General features: G+C 39.5%; 27 non-coding genes across 27 annotated transcripts; all 27 read right to left on the reverse strand.

The window, feature by feature from the left end:
• Positions 1–1,180: 1,180 nt before the first annotated feature.
• On the reverse strand, positions 1,181–1,253 carry Trnat-ugu (transfer RNA threonine (anticodon UGU)). Its single transcript has one exon. It is a non-coding gene; the product is annotated as a tRNA-Thr (tRNA).
• A 360-nt stretch (positions 1,254–1,613) lies between these two features.
• Trnak-uuu (transfer RNA lysine (anticodon UUU)) lies at positions 1,614–1,686 on the reverse strand. The gene has a single exon. It is a non-coding gene; the product is annotated as a tRNA-Lys (tRNA).
• Positions 1,687–2,501: 815 nt separating this feature from the next.
• On the reverse strand, positions 2,502–2,575 carry Trnak-uuu (transfer RNA lysine (anticodon UUU)). The gene has a single exon. It is a non-coding gene; the product is annotated as a tRNA-Lys (tRNA).
• A 140-nt stretch (positions 2,576–2,715) lies between these two features.
• Trnan-guu (transfer RNA asparagine (anticodon GUU)) lies at positions 2,716–2,789 on the reverse strand. The gene has a single exon. It is a non-coding gene; the product is annotated as a tRNA-Asn (tRNA).
• Positions 2,790–3,118: 329 nt separating this feature from the next.
• On the reverse strand, positions 3,119–3,192 carry Trnan-guu (transfer RNA asparagine (anticodon GUU)). Its single transcript has one exon. It is a non-coding gene; the product is annotated as a tRNA-Asn (tRNA).
• A 982-nt stretch (positions 3,193–4,174) lies between these two features.
• Trnak-uuu (transfer RNA lysine (anticodon UUU)) lies at positions 4,175–4,248 on the reverse strand. The gene has a single exon. It is a non-coding gene; the product is annotated as a tRNA-Lys (tRNA).
• A 140-nt stretch (positions 4,249–4,388) lies between these two features.
• Positions 4,389–4,462, reverse strand: Trnan-guu (transfer RNA asparagine (anticodon GUU)). Its single transcript has one exon. It is a non-coding gene; the product is annotated as a tRNA-Asn (tRNA).
• Positions 4,463–4,790: 328 nt separating this feature from the next.
• Trnan-guu (transfer RNA asparagine (anticodon GUU)) lies at positions 4,791–4,864 on the reverse strand. The gene has a single exon. It is a non-coding gene; the product is annotated as a tRNA-Asn (tRNA).
• Positions 4,865–5,435: 571 nt separating this feature from the next.
• Positions 5,436–5,508, reverse strand: Trnak-uuu (transfer RNA lysine (anticodon UUU)). Its single transcript has one exon. It is a non-coding gene; the product is annotated as a tRNA-Lys (tRNA).
• A 786-nt stretch (positions 5,509–6,294) lies between these two features.
• Positions 6,295–6,367, reverse strand: Trnak-uuu (transfer RNA lysine (anticodon UUU)). Its single transcript has one exon. It is a non-coding gene; the product is annotated as a tRNA-Lys (tRNA).
• A 388-nt stretch (positions 6,368–6,755) lies between these two features.
• On the reverse strand, positions 6,756–6,828 carry Trnak-uuu (transfer RNA lysine (anticodon UUU)). The gene has a single exon. It is a non-coding gene; the product is annotated as a tRNA-Lys (tRNA).
• Positions 6,829–7,614: 786 nt separating this feature from the next.
• On the reverse strand, positions 7,615–7,687 carry Trnak-uuu (transfer RNA lysine (anticodon UUU)). Its single transcript has one exon. It is a non-coding gene; the product is annotated as a tRNA-Lys (tRNA).
• Positions 7,688–7,828: 141 nt separating this feature from the next.
• Positions 7,829–7,902, reverse strand: Trnad-guc (transfer RNA aspartic acid (anticodon GUC)). The gene has a single exon. It is a non-coding gene; the product is annotated as a tRNA-Asp (tRNA).
• Positions 7,903–8,442: 540 nt separating this feature from the next.
• Trnak-uuu (transfer RNA lysine (anticodon UUU)) lies at positions 8,443–8,516 on the reverse strand. Its single transcript has one exon. It is a non-coding gene; the product is annotated as a tRNA-Lys (tRNA).
• A 542-nt stretch (positions 8,517–9,058) lies between these two features.
• On the reverse strand, positions 9,059–9,132 carry Trnan-guu (transfer RNA asparagine (anticodon GUU)). Its single transcript has one exon. It is a non-coding gene; the product is annotated as a tRNA-Asn (tRNA).
• A 573-nt stretch (positions 9,133–9,705) lies between these two features.
• On the reverse strand, positions 9,706–9,778 carry Trnak-uuu (transfer RNA lysine (anticodon UUU)). Its single transcript has one exon. It is a non-coding gene; the product is annotated as a tRNA-Lys (tRNA).
• A 142-nt stretch (positions 9,779–9,920) lies between these two features.
• On the reverse strand, positions 9,921–9,994 carry Trnai-gau (transfer RNA isoleucine (anticodon GAU)). Its single transcript has one exon. It is a non-coding gene; the product is annotated as a tRNA-Ile (tRNA).
• Positions 9,995–10,747: 753 nt separating this feature from the next.
• Positions 10,748–10,821, reverse strand: Trnan-guu (transfer RNA asparagine (anticodon GUU)). The gene has a single exon. It is a non-coding gene; the product is annotated as a tRNA-Asn (tRNA).
• Positions 10,822–11,393: 572 nt separating this feature from the next.
• Trnak-uuu (transfer RNA lysine (anticodon UUU)) lies at positions 11,394–11,466 on the reverse strand. Its single transcript has one exon. It is a non-coding gene; the product is annotated as a tRNA-Lys (tRNA).
• Positions 11,467–11,608: 142 nt separating this feature from the next.
• On the reverse strand, positions 11,609–11,682 carry Trnai-gau (transfer RNA isoleucine (anticodon GAU)). The gene has a single exon. It is a non-coding gene; the product is annotated as a tRNA-Ile (tRNA).
• Positions 11,683–11,821: 139 nt separating this feature from the next.
• Positions 11,822–11,894, reverse strand: Trnak-uuu (transfer RNA lysine (anticodon UUU)). The gene has a single exon. It is a non-coding gene; the product is annotated as a tRNA-Lys (tRNA).
• Positions 11,895–12,283: 389 nt separating this feature from the next.
• Positions 12,284–12,356, reverse strand: Trnak-uuu (transfer RNA lysine (anticodon UUU)). The gene has a single exon. It is a non-coding gene; the product is annotated as a tRNA-Lys (tRNA).
• A 141-nt stretch (positions 12,357–12,497) lies between these two features.
• Trnan-guu (transfer RNA asparagine (anticodon GUU)) lies at positions 12,498–12,571 on the reverse strand. The gene has a single exon. It is a non-coding gene; the product is annotated as a tRNA-Asn (tRNA).
• A 573-nt stretch (positions 12,572–13,144) lies between these two features.
• Trnak-uuu (transfer RNA lysine (anticodon UUU)) lies at positions 13,145–13,217 on the reverse strand. Its single transcript has one exon. It is a non-coding gene; the product is annotated as a tRNA-Lys (tRNA).
• Positions 13,218–14,005: 788 nt separating this feature from the next.
• Trnak-uuu (transfer RNA lysine (anticodon UUU)) lies at positions 14,006–14,078 on the reverse strand. Its single transcript has one exon. It is a non-coding gene; the product is annotated as a tRNA-Lys (tRNA).
• A 1,282-nt stretch (positions 14,079–15,360) lies between these two features.
• On the reverse strand, positions 15,361–15,433 carry Trnar-ucu (transfer RNA arginine (anticodon UCU)). The gene has a single exon. It is a non-coding gene; the product is annotated as a tRNA-Arg (tRNA).
• Positions 15,434–16,032: 599 nt separating this feature from the next.
• On the reverse strand, positions 16,033–16,106 carry Trnan-guu (transfer RNA asparagine (anticodon GUU)). The gene has a single exon. It is a non-coding gene; the product is annotated as a tRNA-Asn (tRNA).
• Positions 16,107–18,231: the final 2,125 nt, after the last annotated feature.

Raw genomic sequence — 18,231 nt, forward strand, 5'->3', positions numbered from 1 at the left:
TCCTATTTTGAAATTGATAATTTAGTGCTCTTATCTTTTGCACAAAAGTCTGATTCTGTGGTTCTGCTGTTCTCGCTCCTGGGTGGGCTTAATTCACCAACCTTTGGGTTGACAGCCGAACGCGCTAGCCGATTGCGCCCCAAGAGCTCTATACATAAAGGTCGGTTGATTTTTTTAGTCATCAATCAAGCTTTTTCCATGGGTAAATTTTATTTTTGAGAGTCTGACACTTATTAAGCATCCTTAAAAACTCTGAAAATAACTGGCGTTTTCAATGAAGTACGATTGTTTCAAAAAAATTAATAGAAGAAATGATACTGCGCCCGACAAGGGAACCGAACCCTTGACCGTTGGATTTAAATTCCAACGCTCTACCGACTGAGCTAGCAGTGCTCGAACGTTTTGCTAGTCTTACGGACCTATCTTGTCAAATTCAAGAATTGAAATTGATAATTTAGTGCTCCTATTTTGAAATTGATAATTTACTGCTCTTATCTTCTGCAGAAAAGTCTGATTCTGTGTTTCTGCTGTTCTCGCTCCTGGATGGGCTTGAACCACCAACCTTTCGGTTAACAGCCGAACGCGCTAGCCGATTGCGCCCCAAGAGCTCTATACATAAAGGTCGGTTGATTTTTTTAGTCATCAATCAAGCTTTTTCCATGGGTAAATTTTATTTTTGAGAGTCTGACACTTATTAAGCATCCTTAAAAACTCTGAAAATAACTGGCGTTTTCAATGAAGTACGATTGTTTCAAAAATTTTAATAGAAGAAATGATACTTCGCCGCACAAGGGACTCGAATTCTTGACCGTTGGATTAAAAGTCCAACGCTGTACCGACTGAGCTAGCAGGGCTGGAATGTTTTGCTAGTCTTACAGACCTATTTTGTCAAATTCAAGAATTGAAATTGATAATTTAGTGCTCTTATCTTTTGCAGAAAATTCTGATTCTGTGGTTCTGCTGTTCTCGCTCCTGGGTGGGCTTGAACTGCCGCCATTTTGATTAACAGCCGAACGCGCTAGCCGATTGCGCCACAAGAGCTCGATAAAAAATTATTTTATGAAAAGAATTATTTTTGAGCGCCTGAAACTTATTAACCATTCTTAAAAACTCTGAAAATAACTGGCGTTTTCTAAGAAGTTAGAATGTTTCAAAAAAATTAATAGAAGAAATGGTACTGCGCCCGACAAGGGAACCGAACCCTTGATTGTCGGATTACAAGTCCAACGCTCTACCGACTGAGCTAGCAGGGCTTAAAGATTACGCTAGTCTTTCAAATACAAGAATTCGAAGCTTTGGATCCTAAAACCAATGACTAAGTGCTCATTTTTTTTTGCATAATTCTCTCATTCTGAGGTTCTGTTCTCGCTCCTGGGTGGGCTTAATTCACCAACCTTTGGGTTGACAGCCGAACGCGCTAGCCGATTGCGCTCCAAGAGCTCTATACATAAGTGTCGGTTGATTTTTTTAGTCATCATTCAAGCTTTTTCCATGGGTAAAATTTATTTTTGAGAGTCTGACACTTATTAAGCATCCTTAAAAACTCTGAAAATAACTGGCGTTTTCAATGAAGTACGATTGTTTCAAAAATTTTAACAGAAGAAATGATACTTCGCCCCACAAGGGACTCGAACCCTTGACCGTTTGAATAAAAGTCCAACGCTCTTCCGACTGAGCTAGCAGGGCTCGAATGTTTTGCTAGTCTTTCAGAACGATTTTGTCAAAATCAAGAATTGAAATTGATAATTTAGTGCTCCTATTTTGAAATTGATAATTTAGTGCTCTTATCTTTTGCAGAAAAGTCTGATTCTATGGTTCTGCTGTCCTCGCTCCTGGGTGTGCTTGAACCACCAACCTTTTGGTTAACAGCCGACCGCGCTAGCCGATTGCGCCACAAGAGCTCGATAAAAAAACATTTTAAGAAAAAAGTTATTTTTGAGCGCCTGAAACTTATTAACCATTCTTAAATACTCTGAAAATAACTGGCGTTTTCTAAGAAGTACGATTGTTTCAAAAACTTTAATAGAAGAAATGATACTTCGCCCCACAAGGGACTCGAACCCTTGACCGTTGGATTTGAAGTCCACCGCTCTACCGACTGAGCTAGCAGGTCTCGAATATTGTGCTAGTCTTACAGAACGATTTTGTCAAAATCAAGAATTGAAATTGATAATTTAGTGCTCCTATTTTGAAATTGATAATTTAGTGCTCTTATCTTTTGCAGAAAAGTCTGATTCTGTGGTTCTGCTGTTCTCGCTCCTGGGTGGGCTTAATTCACCAACCTTTGGGTTGACAGCCGAACGCGCTAGCCGATTGCGCCCCAAGAGCTCTATACATAAGTGTCGGTTGATTTTTTTAGTCATCATTCAAGCTTTTTCCATGGGTAAAATTTATTTTTGAGAGTCTGACACTTATTAAGCATCCTTAAAAACTCTGAAAATATTTGGCGTTTTCATTGAAGTACGATTGTTTCAAAAATTTTAACAGAAGAAATGATACTTCGCCCCACAAGGGACTCGAACCCTTGACCGTTGGATTAAAAGTCCAACGCTCTACCGACTGAGCTAGCAGGGGTCGAATGTTTGGCTAATCTTACAGACCTATTTTGTCAAATTCAAGAATTGAAATTGATAATTTAGTGCTCCTATTTTCAAATTGATAATATAGTATTCTAATCTTTTGCAGAAAAGTCTGATTCTGTGGTTCTGCTGTTCTCGCTCCTGGGTGGGCTTGAACCACCAACCTTTCGGTTAACAGCCGAACGCGCTAGCCGATTGCGCCACAAGAGCTCGATAACAAGTCATTTTATTTAAAAAAATTTGTTTTTGAGCGCCTGAAACTTATTAACCATTCTTAAAAACTCTGAAAATAACTGGCATTTTTAATTAAGTACGATTGTGTTTCAAAAATTTTAATAGAAGAAATGATACTTCGCCGCACAAGTGACTCGAACCCTTGACCGTTGGATTAAAAGGCCAACGCTCTACCGACTGAGCTAGCAGGGCTCGAATGTTTTGCTAGTCTTACAGACCTATTTTGTCAAATTCAAGAATTGAAGTTGATAATTTAGTGCTCTTATCTTTTGCAGAAAAGTCTGATTCTGTGGTTCTGCTGTTCTCGCTCCTGGGTGGACTTGAACCACCAACCTTTCGGTTAACAGCCGAATGCGCTAGCCGATTGCGCCACAAGAGCTCGATATAAAATCATTTTATGAAAAGAATTATTTTTGAGCGCCTGAAACTTATTAACCATTCTTAAAAACTCTGAAAATAACTGGCGTTTTCTAAGAAGTTAGAGTGTTTCAAAAAAAATTAATAGAAGAAATGATACTGCACCCGACAAGGGAACCGAAACCTTGAACGTCGGATTACAAGACCAACGCTCTACTGACTGAGCTAGCAGGGCTTAAAGATTACGCTAGTCTTTCAAATACAAGAACTCGAAGCTTTGGATCCTAAAACCAATCACTAAGTGCTCATTTTTTGCAGAATTCTCTCATTCTGAGGTTCTGTTCTCGCTCCTGGGTGGGCTTAATTCACCAACCCTTTGGTTAACAGCCGACCGCGCTAGCCGATTGCGCCACAAGAGCTCGATAAAAAAACATTTTAAGAAAAAAGTTATTTTTGAGCGCCTGAAACTTATTAACCATTCTTAAATACTCTGAAAATAACTGGCGTTTTCTAAGAAGTACGATTGTTTCAAAAACTTTAATAGAAGAAATGATACTTCGCCCCACAAGGGACTCGAACCCTTGACCGTTGGATTTGAAGTCCACCGCTCTACCGACTGAGCTGGCAGGGCTCGAATATTGTGCTAGTCTTACAGAACGATTTTGATAATTGATAATTTAGTGCTCCTATTTTGAAATTGATAATTTAGTGCTCTTATCTTTTGCAGAAAAGTCTGATTCTGTGGTTCTGCTGTTCTCGCTCCTGGGTGGGCTTAATTCACCAACCTTTGGGTTGACAGCCGAACGCGCTAGCCGATTGCGCCCCAAGAGCTCTATACATAAGTGTCGGTTGATTTTTTTAGTCATCATTCAAGCTTTTTCCATGGGTAAAATTTATTTTTGAGAGTCTGACACTTATTAAGCATCCTTAAAAACTCTGAAAATATTTGGCGTTTTCATTGAAGTACGATTGTTTCAAAAATTTTAACAGAAGAAATGATACTTCGCCCCACAAGGGACTCGAACCCTTGACCGTTGGATTAAAAGTCCAACGCTCTACCGACTGAGCTAGCAGGGGTCGAATGTTTGGCTAATCTTACAGACCTATTTTGTCAAATTCAAGAATTGAAATTGATAATTTAGTGCTCCTATTTTCAAATTGATAATATAGTACTCTAATCTTTTGCAGAAAAGTCTGATTCTGTGGTTCTGCTGTTCTCGCTCCTGAGTGGGCTTGAACCACCAACCTTTCGGTTAACAGCCGAACGCGCTAGCCGATTGCGCCACAAGAGCTCGATAACAAGTCATTTTATTAAAAAAATTTGTTTTTGAGCGCCTGAAACTTATTAACCATTCTTAAAAACTCTGAAAATAACTGGCGTTTTTAATTAAGTACGATTGTGTTTCAAAAATTTTAATAGAAGAAATGATACTTCGCCGCACAAGTGACTCGAACCCTTGACCGTTGGATTAAAAGACCAACGCTCTACCGACTGAGCTAGCAGGGCTCGAATGTTTTGCTAGTCTTACAGACCTATTTTGTCAAATTCAAGAATTGAAGTTGATAATTTAGTGCTCTTATCTTTTGCAGAAAAGTCTGATTCTGTGGTTCTGCTGTTCTCGCTCCTGGGTGGACTTGAACCACCAACCTTTCGGTTAACAGCCGAACGCGCTAGCCGATTGCGCCACAAGAGCTCGAGATAAAATCATTTTATGAAAAGAATTATTTTTGAGCGCCTGAAACTTATTAACCATTCTTAAAAACTCTGAAAATAATTGGCGTTTTCTAAGAAGTTAGAGTGTTTCAAAAAAAATTAATAGAAGAAATGATACTGCACCCGACAAGGGAACCGAACCCTTGAACGTCGGATTACAAGTCCAACGCTCTACTGACTGAGCTAGCAGGGCTTAAAGATTACGCTAGTCTTTCAAATACAAGAACTCGAAGCTTTGGATCCTAAAACCAATGACTAAGTGCTCATTTTTTTGCAGAATTCTCTCATTCTGAGGTTCTGTTCTCGCTCCTGGGTTGGCTTAATTCACCAACCTTTGGGTTGACAGCCGAACGCGCTAGCCGATTGCGCCCCAAGAGCTCTATACATAAGTGTCGGTTGATTTTTTTAGTCATCATTCAAGCTTTTTCCATGGGTAAAATTTATTTTTGAGAGTCTGACACTTATTAAGCATCCTTAAAAACTCTGAAAATAACTGGCGTTTTCAATGAAGTACGATTGTTTTAAAAATTTTAACAGAAGAAATGATACTTCGCCCAACAAGGGACTCGAACCCTTGACCGTTGGATTAAAAGTCCAACGCTCTACCGACTGAGCTAGCAGGTCTCGAATGTTTTGCTAGTCTTACAGAACGATTTTGTCAAAATCAAGAATTGAAATTGATAATTTAGTGCTCCTATTTTGAAATTGATAATTTAGTGCTCTTATCTTTTGCAGAAAAGTCTGATTCTGTGGTTCGGCTGTTCTCGCTCCTGGGTGGGCTTAATTCACCAACCTTTGGGTTGACAGCCGAACGCGCTAGCCGATTGCGCCCCAAGAGCTCGATATAAAATCATTTTATGAAAAGAATTATTTTTGAGCGCCTGAAACTTATTAACCATTCTTAAAAACTCTGAAAATAACTGGCGTTTTCTAAGAAGTTAGAGTGTTTCAAAAAAAATTAATAGAAGAAATGATACTGCACCCGACAAGGGAACCGAACCCTTGAACGTCGGATTACAAGTCCAACGCTCTACTGACTGAGCTAGCAGGGCTTAAAGATTACGCTAGTCTTTCAAATACAAGAACTCGAAGCTTTGGATCCTAAAACCAATGACTAAGTGCTCATTTTTTTGCAGAATTCTCTCATTCTGAGGTTCTGTTCTCGCTCCTGGGTTGGCTTAATTCACCAACCTTTGGGTTGACAGCCGAACGCGCTAGCCGATTGCGCCCCAAGAGCTCTATACATAAGTGTCGGTTGATTTTTTTAGTCATCATTCAAGCTTTTTCCATGGGTAAAGTTTATTTTTGAGAGTCTGACACTTATTAAGCATCCTTAAAAACTCTGAAAATAACTGGCGTTTTCAATGAAGTACGATTGTTTTAAAAATTTTAACAGAAGAAATGATACTTCGCCCCACAAGGGACTCGAACCCTTGACCGTTGGATTAAAAGTCCAACGCTCTACCGACTGAGCTAGCAGTGCTCGAGTGTTTGGCTAGTCTTACAGACCTATTTTGTCAAATTCAAGAGTTAAAATTGATAATTTAGTGCTCCTATTTTAAAATTGATAATTTAGTGCTCTTATCTTCTGCAGAAAAGTCTGATTCTGTGGTTCTGCTGTTCTCGCTCCTGAGTGGGCTTAATCCACCAACCTTTGGGTTGACAGCCGAACGCGCTAGCCGATTGCGCCCCAAGAGCTCTATACATAAGTGTCGGTTGATTTTTTTAGTCATCATTCAAGCTTTTTCCATGGGTAAAATTTATTTTTGAGAGTCTGACACTTATTAAGCATCCTTAAAAACTCTGAAAATAACTGGCGTTTTCAATGAAGTACGATTGTTTTAAAAATTTTAACAGAAGAAATGATACTTCGCCCAACAAGGGACTCGAACCCTTGACCGTTGGATTAAAAGTCCAACGCTCTACCGACTGAGCTAGCAGGTCTCGAATGTTTTGCTAGTCTTACAGAACGATTTTGTCAAAATCAAGAATTGAAATTGATAATTTAGTGCTCCTATTTTGAAATTGATAATTTAGTGCTCTTATCTTTTGCAGAAAAGTCTGATTCTGTGGTTCGGCTGTTCTCGCTCCTGGGTGGGCTTAATTCACCAACCTTTGGGTTGACAGCCGAACGCGCTAGCCGATTGCGCCCCAAGAGCTCGATATAAAATCATTTTATGAAAAGAATTATTTTTGAGCGCCTGAAACTTATTAACCATTCTTAAAAACTCTGAAAATAACTGGCGTTTTCTAAGAAGTTAGAGTGTTTCAAAAAAAATTAATAGAAGAAATGATACTGCACCCGACAAGGGAACCGAACCCTTGAACGTCGGATTACAAGTCCAACGCTCTACTGACTGAGCTAGCAGGGCTTAAAGATTACGCTAGTCTTTCAAATACAAGAACTCGAAGCTTTGGATCCTAAAACCAATGACTAAGTGCTCATTTTTTTGCAGAATTCTCTCATTCTGAGGTTCTGTTCTCGCTCCTGGGTTGGCTTAATTCACCAACCTTTGGGTTGACAGCCGAACGCGCTAGCCGATTGCGCCCCAAGAGCTCTATACATAAGTGTCGGTTGATTTTTTTAGTCATCATTCAAGCTTTTTCCATGGGTAAAATTTATTTTTGAGAGTCTGACACTTATTAAGCATCCTTAAAAACTCTGAAAATAACTGGCGTTTTCAATGAAGTACGATTGTTTTAAAAATTTTAACAGAAGAAATGATACTTCGCCCCACAAGGGACTCGAACCCTTGACCGTTGGATTAAAAGTCCAACGCTCTACCGACTGAGCTAGCAGGTCTCGAATGTTTTGCTAGTCTTACAGAACGATTTTGTCAAAATCAAGAATTGAAATTGATAATTTAGTGCTCCTATTTTGAAATTGATAATTTAGTGCTCTTATCTTTTGCAGAAAAGTCTGATTCTGTGGTTCTGCTGTTCTCGCTCCTGGGTGGGCTTGAACCACCAACCTTTCGGTTGACAGCCGAACGCTCTAGCCGATTGCGCCACAACAGCTCGATAAAAAATCATTTTAAGAAAAAAATTATTTTTGAGCGCCTGAAACTTATTAACCATTCTTAAATACTCTGAAAATAACTGGCGTTTTCTCTCGAACCCTTGACCGTTGGATTAAAAGTCCAACGCTCTACCGACTGAGCTAGCAGGGCTCGAATATTTTGCTAGTCTTACAGAACGATTTTGTCAAAATCAAGAATTGAAATTGATAATTTAGTGCTCCTATTTTGAAATTGATAATTTAGTGCTCTTATCTTTTGCAGAAAAGTCTGATTCTGTGGTTCGCCTGTTCTCGCTCCTGGGTGGGCTTAATTCACCAACCTTTGGGTTGACAGCCGAACGCGCTAGCCGATTGCGCCCCAAGAGCTCTATACATAAGTGTCGGTTGATTTTTTTAGTCATCATTCCAGCTTTTTCCATGGGTAAAATTTATTTTTGAGAGTCTGACACTTATTAAGCATCCTTAACAACTCTGAAAATAACTGCCGTTTTCAATGAAGTACGATTGTTTCAAAAATTTTAACAGAAGAAATGATACTTCGCCCCACAAGGGACTCGAACCCTTGACCGTTGAATTTAAAAGTCCAACGCTCTACCGACTGAGCTAGCAGGGCTCGAATGTTTGGCTAATCTTACAGAACTATTTTGTCAAATTCAAGAATTGAAATTGATAATTTAGTGCTCCCTTTTTCAAATTGATAATATAGTACTCTAATCTTTTGCAGAAAAGTCTGATTCTGTGGTTCTGCTGTTCTCGCTCCTGGGTGGGCTTGAACCACCAACCTTTCGGTTAACAGCCGAACCCGCTAGCTGATTGCGCCACAAGAGCTCGATAAAAAGTCATTTTATTAAAAAAAAATTATTTTTGAGCGCCTGAAACTTATTAACCATTCTTAAAAACTCTGAAAATAACTGGCGTTTTCAATGAAGTACGATTGTTTCAAAAATTTTAATAGAAGAAATGATACTTCGCCGCATAAGGGACTCGAACCCTTGACCGTTGGATTAAAAGTCCAACGCTCTACCGACTGAGCTATCAGGGCTCGAATGTTTTGCTAGTCTTACAGACCTATTTTGTCAAATTCAAGAATTGAAATTGATAATTTAGTGCTCTTATCTTTTGCAGAAAAGTCTGCTTCTGTGGTTCTGCTGTTCTCGCTCCTGGGTGGGCTTGAACCACCAACCTTTCGGTTAACAGCCGAACGCGCTAGCCGATTGCGCCACAAGAGCTCGATAAAAAATCATTTTATGAAAAGAATTATTTTTGAGCGCCTGAAACTTATTAACCATTCTTAAAAACTCTTAAAATAACTGGCGTTTTCTAAGAAGTTAGAGTGTTTCAAAAAAATTAATAGAAGAAATGATACTGCGCCCGACAAGGGAACCGAACCCTTGAACGTGGGATTACAAGTCCAACGCTCTACCGACTGCGCTAGCAGGGCTTAAAGATTTCGCTGGTCTTTCAAATACAAGAATTCGAAGCTTTGGATCCTAAAACCAATGACTAAGGTGCTCATTTTTTTTTGCAGAAATCTCTCATTCTGAGGTTCTGTTCTCGCTCCTGGGTGGGCTTAATTCACCAACCTTTGGGTTGACAGCCGAACGCGCTGGCCGATTGCGCCCCAAGAGCTCTATACATAAGTGTCGATTGATTTTTTTAGTCATCATTCAAGCTTTTTCCATGGGTAAAATTTTTTTTTGAGAGTCTGACACTTATTAAGCATCCTTAAAAACTCTGAAAATAACTGGCGTTTTCAATGAAGTACGATTGTTTCAAAAATTTTAGCAGAAGGAATGATACTTCGCCCCACAAGGGACTCGAACCCTTGACCGTTGGATTAAAAGTCCAACGCTCTACCGACTGAGCTAGCAGGGCTCGAATGTTTTGGCTAGTCTTACAGAACGATTTTGTCAAAATCAAGAATTGAAATTGATAATTTAGTGCTCCTATTTTGAAATTGATAATTTAGTGCTCTTATCTTTTGCAGAAAAGTCTGATTCTGTGGTTCTGCTGTTCTCGCTCCTGGGTGGGCTTGAACCACCAACATTTCGGTTATCAGCCGAACACGCTAGCCGATTGCGCCACAAGAGCTCGATAAAAAATCATTTTAAGAAAAAAATTATCTTTGAGCGCCTGAAACTTATAAACCATTCTTAAATACTCTGAAAATAACTGGCGTTTTCTAAGAAGTACGATTGTTTCAAAAACTTTAACAGAAGAAATGATACTTCGCCCCACAAGGGACTCGAACCCTTGACCGTTGGATTTAAAGTCCAACGCTCTACCGACTGAGCTAGCAGGGCTCGAATGTTTGGCTAATCTTACAGACCAATTTTGTCAAATTCAAGAATTGAAATTGATAATTTAGTGCTCCCTTTTTCAAATTGATAATATAGTACTCTAATCTTTTGCAGAAAAGTCTGATTCTGTGGTTCTGCTGTTCTCGCTCCTGGGTGGGCTTGAACCACCAACCTTTCGGTTAACAGCCGAACCCGCTAGCTGATTGCGCCACAAGAGCTCGATAAAAAGTCATTTTATTTAAAAAAATTATTTTTGAGCGCCTGAAACTTATTAACCATTCTTAAAAACTCTGAAAATAACTGGCGTTTTCAATGAAGTACGATTGTTTCAAAAATTTTAATAGAAGAAATGATACTTCGCCGCATAAGGGACTCGAACCCTTGACCGTTGGATTAAAAGTCCAACGCTCTACCGACTGAGCTATCAGGGCTCGAATGTTTTGCTAGTCTTACAGACCTATTTTGTCAAATTCAAGAATTGAAATTGATAATTTAGTGCTCTTATCTTTTGCAGAAAAGTCTGCTTCTGTGGTTCTGCTGTTCTCGCTCCTGGGTGGGCTTGAACCACCAACCTTTCGGTTAACAGCCGAACGCGCTAGCCGATTGCGCCACAAGAGCTCGATAAAAAATCATTTTATGAAAAGAATTATTTTTGAGCGCCTGAAACTTATTAACCATTCTTAAAAACTCTTAAAATAACTGGCGTTTTCTAAGAAGTTAGAGTGTTTCAAAAAAATTAATAGAAGAAATGATACTGCGCCCGACAAGGGAACCGAACCCTTGAACGTCGGATTACAAGTCCAACGCTCTACCGACTGCGCTAGCAGGGCTTAAAGATTTAGCTGGTCTTTCAAATACAAGAATTCGAAGCTTTGGATCCTAAAACCAATGACTAAGGTGCTCATTTTTTTTGCAGAAATCTCTCATTCTGAGGTTCTGTTCTCGCTCCTGGGTGGGCTTAATTCACCAACCTTTGGGTTGACAGCCGAACGCGCTGGCCGATTGCGCCCCAAGAGCTCTATACATAAGTGTCGATTGATTTTTTTAGTCATCATTCAAGCTTTTTCCATGGGTAAAATTTTTTTTTGAGAGTCTGACACTTATTAAGCATCCTTAAAAACTCTGAAAATAACTGGCGTTTTCAATGAAGTACGATTGTTTCAAAAATTTTAGCAGAAGGAATGATACTTCGCCCCACAAGGGACTCGAACCCTTGACCGTTGGATTAAAAGTCCAACGCTCTACCGACTGAGCTAGCAGGGCTCGAATGTTTTGGCTAGTCTTACAGAACGATTTTGTCAAAATCAAGAATTGAAATTGATAATTTAGTGCTCCTATTTTGAAATTGATAATTTAGTGCTCTTATCTTTTGCAGAAAAGTCTGATTCTGTGGTTCTGCTGTTCTCGCTCCTGGGTGGGCTTGAACCACCAACCTTTCGGTTATCAGCCGAACACGCTAGCCGATTGCGCCACAAGAGCTCGATAAAATATCATTTTAAAAAAAAAATTATCTTTGAGCGCCTGAAACTTATTAACCATTCTTAAATACTCTGAAAATAACTGGCGTTTTCTAAGAAGTACGATTGTTTCAAAAACTTTAATAGAAGAAATGATACTTCGCCCCACAAGGGACTCGAACCCTTGACCGTTGGATTAAAAGTCCAACGCTCTACCGACTGATCTAGCAGGGCTCGAATATTTTGCTAGTCTTACAGAACGATTTTGTCAAAATCAAGAATTGAAATTGATAATTTAGTGCTCCTATTTTTAAATTGATAATTTAGTGCTCTTATCTTTTGCAGAAAAGTCTGATTCTGTGGTTCTGCTGTTCTCGCTCCTGGGTGGGCTTAATTCACCAACCTTTGGGTTGACAGCCGAACGCGCTAGCCGATTGCGCCCCAAGAGATCTATACATAAGTGTCGGTTGATTTTTTTTAGTCATCATTCAAGCTTTTTCCATGGATAAAATTTATTTTTGAGAGTCTGACACTTATTAAGCATCCTTAAAAACTCTGAAAATAACTGGCGTTTTCAATGAAGTACGATTGTTTCAAAAATTTTAACAGAAGAAATGATACTTCGCCCCACAAGGGACTCGAACCCTTGACCGTTGGATTAAAAGTCCAAAGCTCTACCGACTGAGCTAGCAGGGCTCGAATGTTTGGCTAATCTTACAGACCTATTTTGTCAAATTCAAGAATTGAAATTGATAATTTAGTGCTCCTATTTTCAAATTGATAATATAGTACTCTAATCTTTTGCAGAAAAGTCTGATTCTGTGGTTCTGCTGTTCTCGCTCCTGGGTGGGCTTGAACCACCAACCTTTCGGTTAACAGCCGAACGCGCTAGCGGATTGCGCCACAAGAGCTCGATAAAAAATGATTTTATGAAAAGAATTATTTTTGAGCGCCTGAAACTTATTAACCATTCTTAAAAACTCTGAAAATAACTGGCGTTTTCTAAGAAGTTAGAGTGTTTCAAAAAAATTAATAGAAGAAATGATACTTCGCTTGACAAGGTAACCGAACCCTTGAACGTCGGATTACAAGTCCAACGCTCTACCGACTGAGCTAGCAGGGCTTAAAGATTACGCTAGTCTTTCAAATACAAGAATTCGAAACTTTGGATCCTAAAACCAATGACTAAGTGTCAATTTTTTTTTGTAGAATTCTCTCATTCTGAGGTTCTGTTCTCGCTCCTGGGTGGGCTTAATTCACCAACCTTTGGGTTGACAGCCGAACGCGCTAGCCGATTGCGCCCCAAGAGCTCTATACATAAGTGTCGGTTGATTTTTTTTAGTCATCATTTAAGCTTTTTCCATGGATAAAATTTATTTTTGAGAGTCTGACACTTATTAAGCATCCTTAAAAACTCTGAAAATAACTGGCGTTTTCAATGAAGTACGATTGTTTCAAAAATTTTAACAGAAGAAATGATACTTCGCCGCACAAGGGACTCGAACCCTTGACCGTTGGATTAAAAGTCCAACGCTCTACCGACTGAGCTAGCAGGGCGCGAATGTTTGGCTAATCTTACAGACCTATTTTGTCAAATTCAAGAATTGAAATTGATAATTTAGTGCTCCTATTTTCAAATTGATAATATAGTACTCTTATCTTTTGCAGAAAAGTCTGACTGTGTGGTTCTGCTGTTCTCGCTCCTAGGTGTGCTTGAACCACCAACCTTCCGATTAACAGCCGAACGCGCTAGCTGATTGCGCCACAAGAGCTCGATAAAAAATCCTTTTATGAAAAAAAAAAATTTTTGAGCGCCTGAAACTTATTAACCATTCTTAAAAACTCTGAAAATAACTGGCGTTTTCTAAGAAGTTAGAGTGTTTCAAAAAAATTAATAGAAGAAATGATACTTCGCCCGACAAGGTAACCGAACCCTTGAACGTCGGATTACAAGTCCAACGCTCTACCGACTGAGCTAGCAGGGCTTAAAGATTACGCTAGTCTTTCAAATACAAGAATTCGAAGCTTTGGATCCTAAAACCAATGACTAAGTGCCAATTTTTTTTTGTAGAATTCTCTCATTCTGAGGTTCTGTTCTCGCTCCTGGGTGGGCTTAATTCACCAACCTTTGGGTTGACAGCCGAATGCGCTAGCCGATTGCGCCCCAAGAGCTCTATACATAACTGTCGCTTGATTTTTTTAGTCATCATTCAAGCTTTTTCAATAGGTAAAATTTATTTTTGAGAGTCTGACACTTATTAAGCATCCTTAAAAACTCTGAAAATAACTGGCGTTTTCAATGAAGTACGATTGTTTCAAAAATTTTAACAGAAGAGATGATACTTCGCCCCACAAGGGACTCGAACCCTTGACCGTTGGATTAAAAGTCCAACGCTCTACCGACTGAGCTAGCAGTGCTCGAACGTTTTGCTAGTCTTACGGACCTATCTTGTCAAATTCAAGAATTGAAATTGATAATTTAGTGCTCCTATTTTGAAATTGATAATTTAGTGCTCTTATCTTCTGCAGAAAAGTCTGATTCTGTGTTTCTGCTGTTTTCGCTCCTGGGTGGGCTTGAACCACCAACCTTTCGGTTATCAGCCGATCGCGCTAGCCGATTGCCCCACAAGAGCTCTATATATATGTGTCGGTTGATTTTTTTCGTCATCATTCAAGCTTTTTCCATGGGTAAAATTTATTTTTGAGCGCCTGAAACTTATTAACCATTCTTAAAAACTCTGAAAATAACTGGCGTTTTTCAAGAAGTTGGAGTGTTTCAAAAAAATTAATAGAAGAAATGATACTGCGCCCGACAAGGGAACCGAACCCTTGAACGTCGGATTAAAAGTCCAACGCTCTACCGACTAAGCTAGCAGGGCTTAAAGAATACGCTAGTCTTTCAAATACAAGAATTTGAAGCTTTGGATCCTAAAACAAATGACTGAGTGCTCATTTTTTTTTTGCAGAAATCTCTCATTCTGAGGTTCTGTTGTCGCTCCTGGGTGGGCTTAATCCACCAACCTTAGGGTTGACAGCCGCACGCGCTAGCCAATTGCGCCCCAAGAGCTCTATACATAAGTGTCGGTTGATTTTTTAGGCATCATTCAAGCTTTTTCCATGGGTAAAATTTATTTTTTAGAGTCTGACACTTATTAAGCATCCTTAAAAACTCTGAAAATAACTGGAGTTTTCAATGAAGTACGATTGTTTCAAAAATTTAAATAGAAGAAATGATACTTCGCCCCACAAGGGACTCAAACCCTTGCCCGATGGATTAAAAGTCCAACGCTCTACCGACTGAGCTAGCAGTGCTCGAGTGTTTGGCTAGTCTTACAGACCTATTTTGTCAAATTCAAGAGTTAAAATTGATAATTTAGTGCTCCTATTTTTAAATTGATAATTTAGTGCTCTTATCTTCTGCAGAAAAGTCTGATTCTGTGGTTCTGCTGTTCTCGCTCCTGAGTGGGCTTAATCCACCAACCTTTGGGTTGACAGCCGAACGCGCTAGCCGATTGCGCCCAAAGAGCTTTATACATAAGTGTCGGTTGGTTTTTTTAGTCATCATTCAAGCTTTTTCCATGGGTAAAATTTTTTTTTGAGAGTCTGACACTTATTAAGAATCCATAAAAACTCTGAAAATAATTGGCGTTTTCTAAGAAGTAAGAGTGTTTCAAAAAATTTAATAGAAGAAATAATACTGCGCCCGACAAGGGAACCGAACCCTTGAACGTCGGAGTAGAAGTCCAACGCTCTACCGACTGAGCTAGCAGGGCTTAAAAATTACGCTAGTATTTCAAATACAAGAATTCGAAGCTTTGGATCCTAAAACGAATGACTAAGTGCTCATTTTTTTTGCAGAAATCTCTCATTCTGAGGTTCTGTTCTCGCTCCTGGGTGGGCTTAATCCACCAACCTTTGGGTTGACAGCCGAACGCGCTAGCCGAACGCGCTAGCCGAACGCGCTAGCCGATTGCGCCCCAAGAGCTCTATACATAAGTGTCGGTTGATTTTTTTACGCATCATTCAATCTTTTTCCACGGGTAAAATTTATTTTTGAGAGCCTGACACTGATTAAGCATCCTTAAAAACTCTGAAAATAACTGGCGTTTTCAATGAAGTACGATTGTTTCAAAAATTTTAATAGAAGAAATGATACTTCGCCCCACAAGGGACTCGAACCCTTGACCGATGGATAAAAAGTCCAACGCTCTGCCGACTGATCTACCAGGGCTCGAATGTTTTGCTAGTCTTACAGACCTATTTTGTCAAAATCAAGAATTGAAATTGATAATTTAGTGCTTCTATTTTGAAATTGATAATTTAATGCTCTTATCTTTTGCAGAAAAGTCTGATTCTTTGGTTTTGCTGTTCTCGCTCCTGGGTGGACTTGAACCACGAACCTTTCGGTTAACAGCCGAACGCGCTAGCCGATTGCGCCACAAGAGCTCGATAAAAACTCATTTTATTTAAAAAATATTTTTGAGCGCCTGAAACTTATTAACCGTTCTTAGAAACTCTGAAAATAACTGGCGTTTTCTAACAAGTTAGAGTGTTTCAAAAAAATTAATAGAAGAAATGATACTGCGCCCGACAAGGGAACCGAACCCTTGAACGTCGGATTAAAAGTCCAACTCTCTACCGACTGAGCTAGCAGGGCTTAAAGATTACGCTAGTCTTTCAAATACAAGAATTCGAAGCTTTGGATCCTAAAACGAATGACTAGGTGCTCATTTTTTTTTGCAGAAATCTCTCATTCTGAGGTTCTGTTCTCGCTCCTGGGTGGGCTTAGTCCACCAACCTTTGGGTTGACAGCCGAACGCGCTAGCCGATTGCGCCCCAAGAGCTCGATAAAAAGTCATTTTATGAAAAAAATATTTTTGAGCGCCTGAAACTTATTAACCGTTCTTAGAAACTCTGAAAATAACTGGCGTTTTCTAAGAAGTTGGAGTGTTTCAAAAAAATTAATAGAAGAAATGATACTGCGCCCGACAAGGGAACCGAACCCTTGAACGTCGGATTAAAAGTCCAACTCTCTACCGACTAAGCTAGCAGGGCTTAAAGAATACGATAGTCTTTCAAATACAAGAATTCGAAGCTTTGGATCCTAAAACAAATGACTGAGTGCTCATTTTTTTTGCAGAAATCTCTCATTCTGAGGTTCTGTTGTCGCTCCTGGGTGGGCTTAATCCACCAACCTTTGGGTTGACAGCCGAACGCGATAGCCGATTGCGCCCCAAGAGCTCTATACATAAGTGTCGGTTGATTTTTTAGGCATCATTCAAGCTTTTTCCATGGGTAAATTTTATTTTTAGAGTCTGACACTTATTAAGCATCCTTAAAACTCTGAAAATAACTGGAGTTTTCAATGAAGTACGATTGTTTCAAAAATTTAAATAGAAGAAATGATACTTCGCCCCACAAGGGACTCAAACCCTTGCCCGATGGATTAAAAGTCCAACGCTCTACCGACTGAGCTAGCAGTGCTCGAGTGTTTGGCTAGTCTTACAGACCTATTTTGTCAAATTCAAGAGTTAAAATTGATAATTTAGTGCTCCTATTTTAAAATTGATAATTTAGTGCTCTTATCTTCTGCAGAAAAGTCTGATTCTGTGGTTCTGCTGTTCTCGCTCCTGAGTGGGCTTAATCCACCAACCTTTGGGTTGACAGCCGAACGCGCTAGCCGATTGCGCCCAAAGAGCTTTATACATAAGTGTCGGTTGGTTTTTTTAGTCATCATTCAAGCTTTTTCCATGGGTAAAAATTATTTTTGAGAGTCTGACACTTATTAAGCATCCATAAAAACTCTGAAAATAACTGGCGTTTTCTAAGAAGTTAGAGTGTTTCAAAAAATTTAATAGAAGAAATGATACTGCCCCCGACAAGGGAACCGAAACCTTGAACGTCGGATTAGAACTCCAACGCTCTACCGACTGAGCTAGCAGGGCTTAAAGATTACGCTAGTATTTCAAATACAAGAATTCGAAGCTTTGGATCCTAAAACGAATGACTAAGTGCTCATTTTTTTTGCAGAAATCTCTCATTCTGAGGTTCTGTTCTCGCTCCTGGGTGGGCTTAATCCACCAACCTTTGGGTTGACAGCCGAACGCGCTAGCCGAACGCGCTAGCCGATTGCGCCGCAAGAGCTCTATACATAAGTGTCGGTTGATTTTTTTTACGCATCATTCAATCTTTTTCCACGGGTAAAATTTATTTTTGAGAGTCTGACACTTATTAAGCATCCTTAAAAACTCTGAAAATAACTGGCGTTTTCAATGAAGTACGATTGTTTCGAAAATTTTAATAGAAGAAATGATACTTCGCCCCACAAGGGACTCGAACCCTTGACCGATGGATAAAAAGACCAACGCTCTACCGACTGAGCTACCAGGGCTCGAATGTTTTGCTAGTCTTACAGACCTATTTTGTCAAAATCAAGAATTGAAATTGATAATTTAGTGCTCCTATTTTGAAATTGATAATTTAGTGCTCTTATCTTTTGCAGAAAAGTCTGATTCTGTGGTTTTCCTGTTCTCGCTCCTGGGTGGGCTTGAACCACCAACCGTTCGGTTAA

This window comes from Symsagittifera roscoffensis, chromosome 7 (genome assembly GCF_963678635.1).
Source record: "Symsagittifera roscoffensis chromosome 7, txSymRosc1.1, whole genome shotgun sequence".
Lineage (NCBI taxonomy): Eukaryota > Metazoa > Xenacoelomorpha > Acoela > Convolutidae > Symsagittifera > Symsagittifera roscoffensis.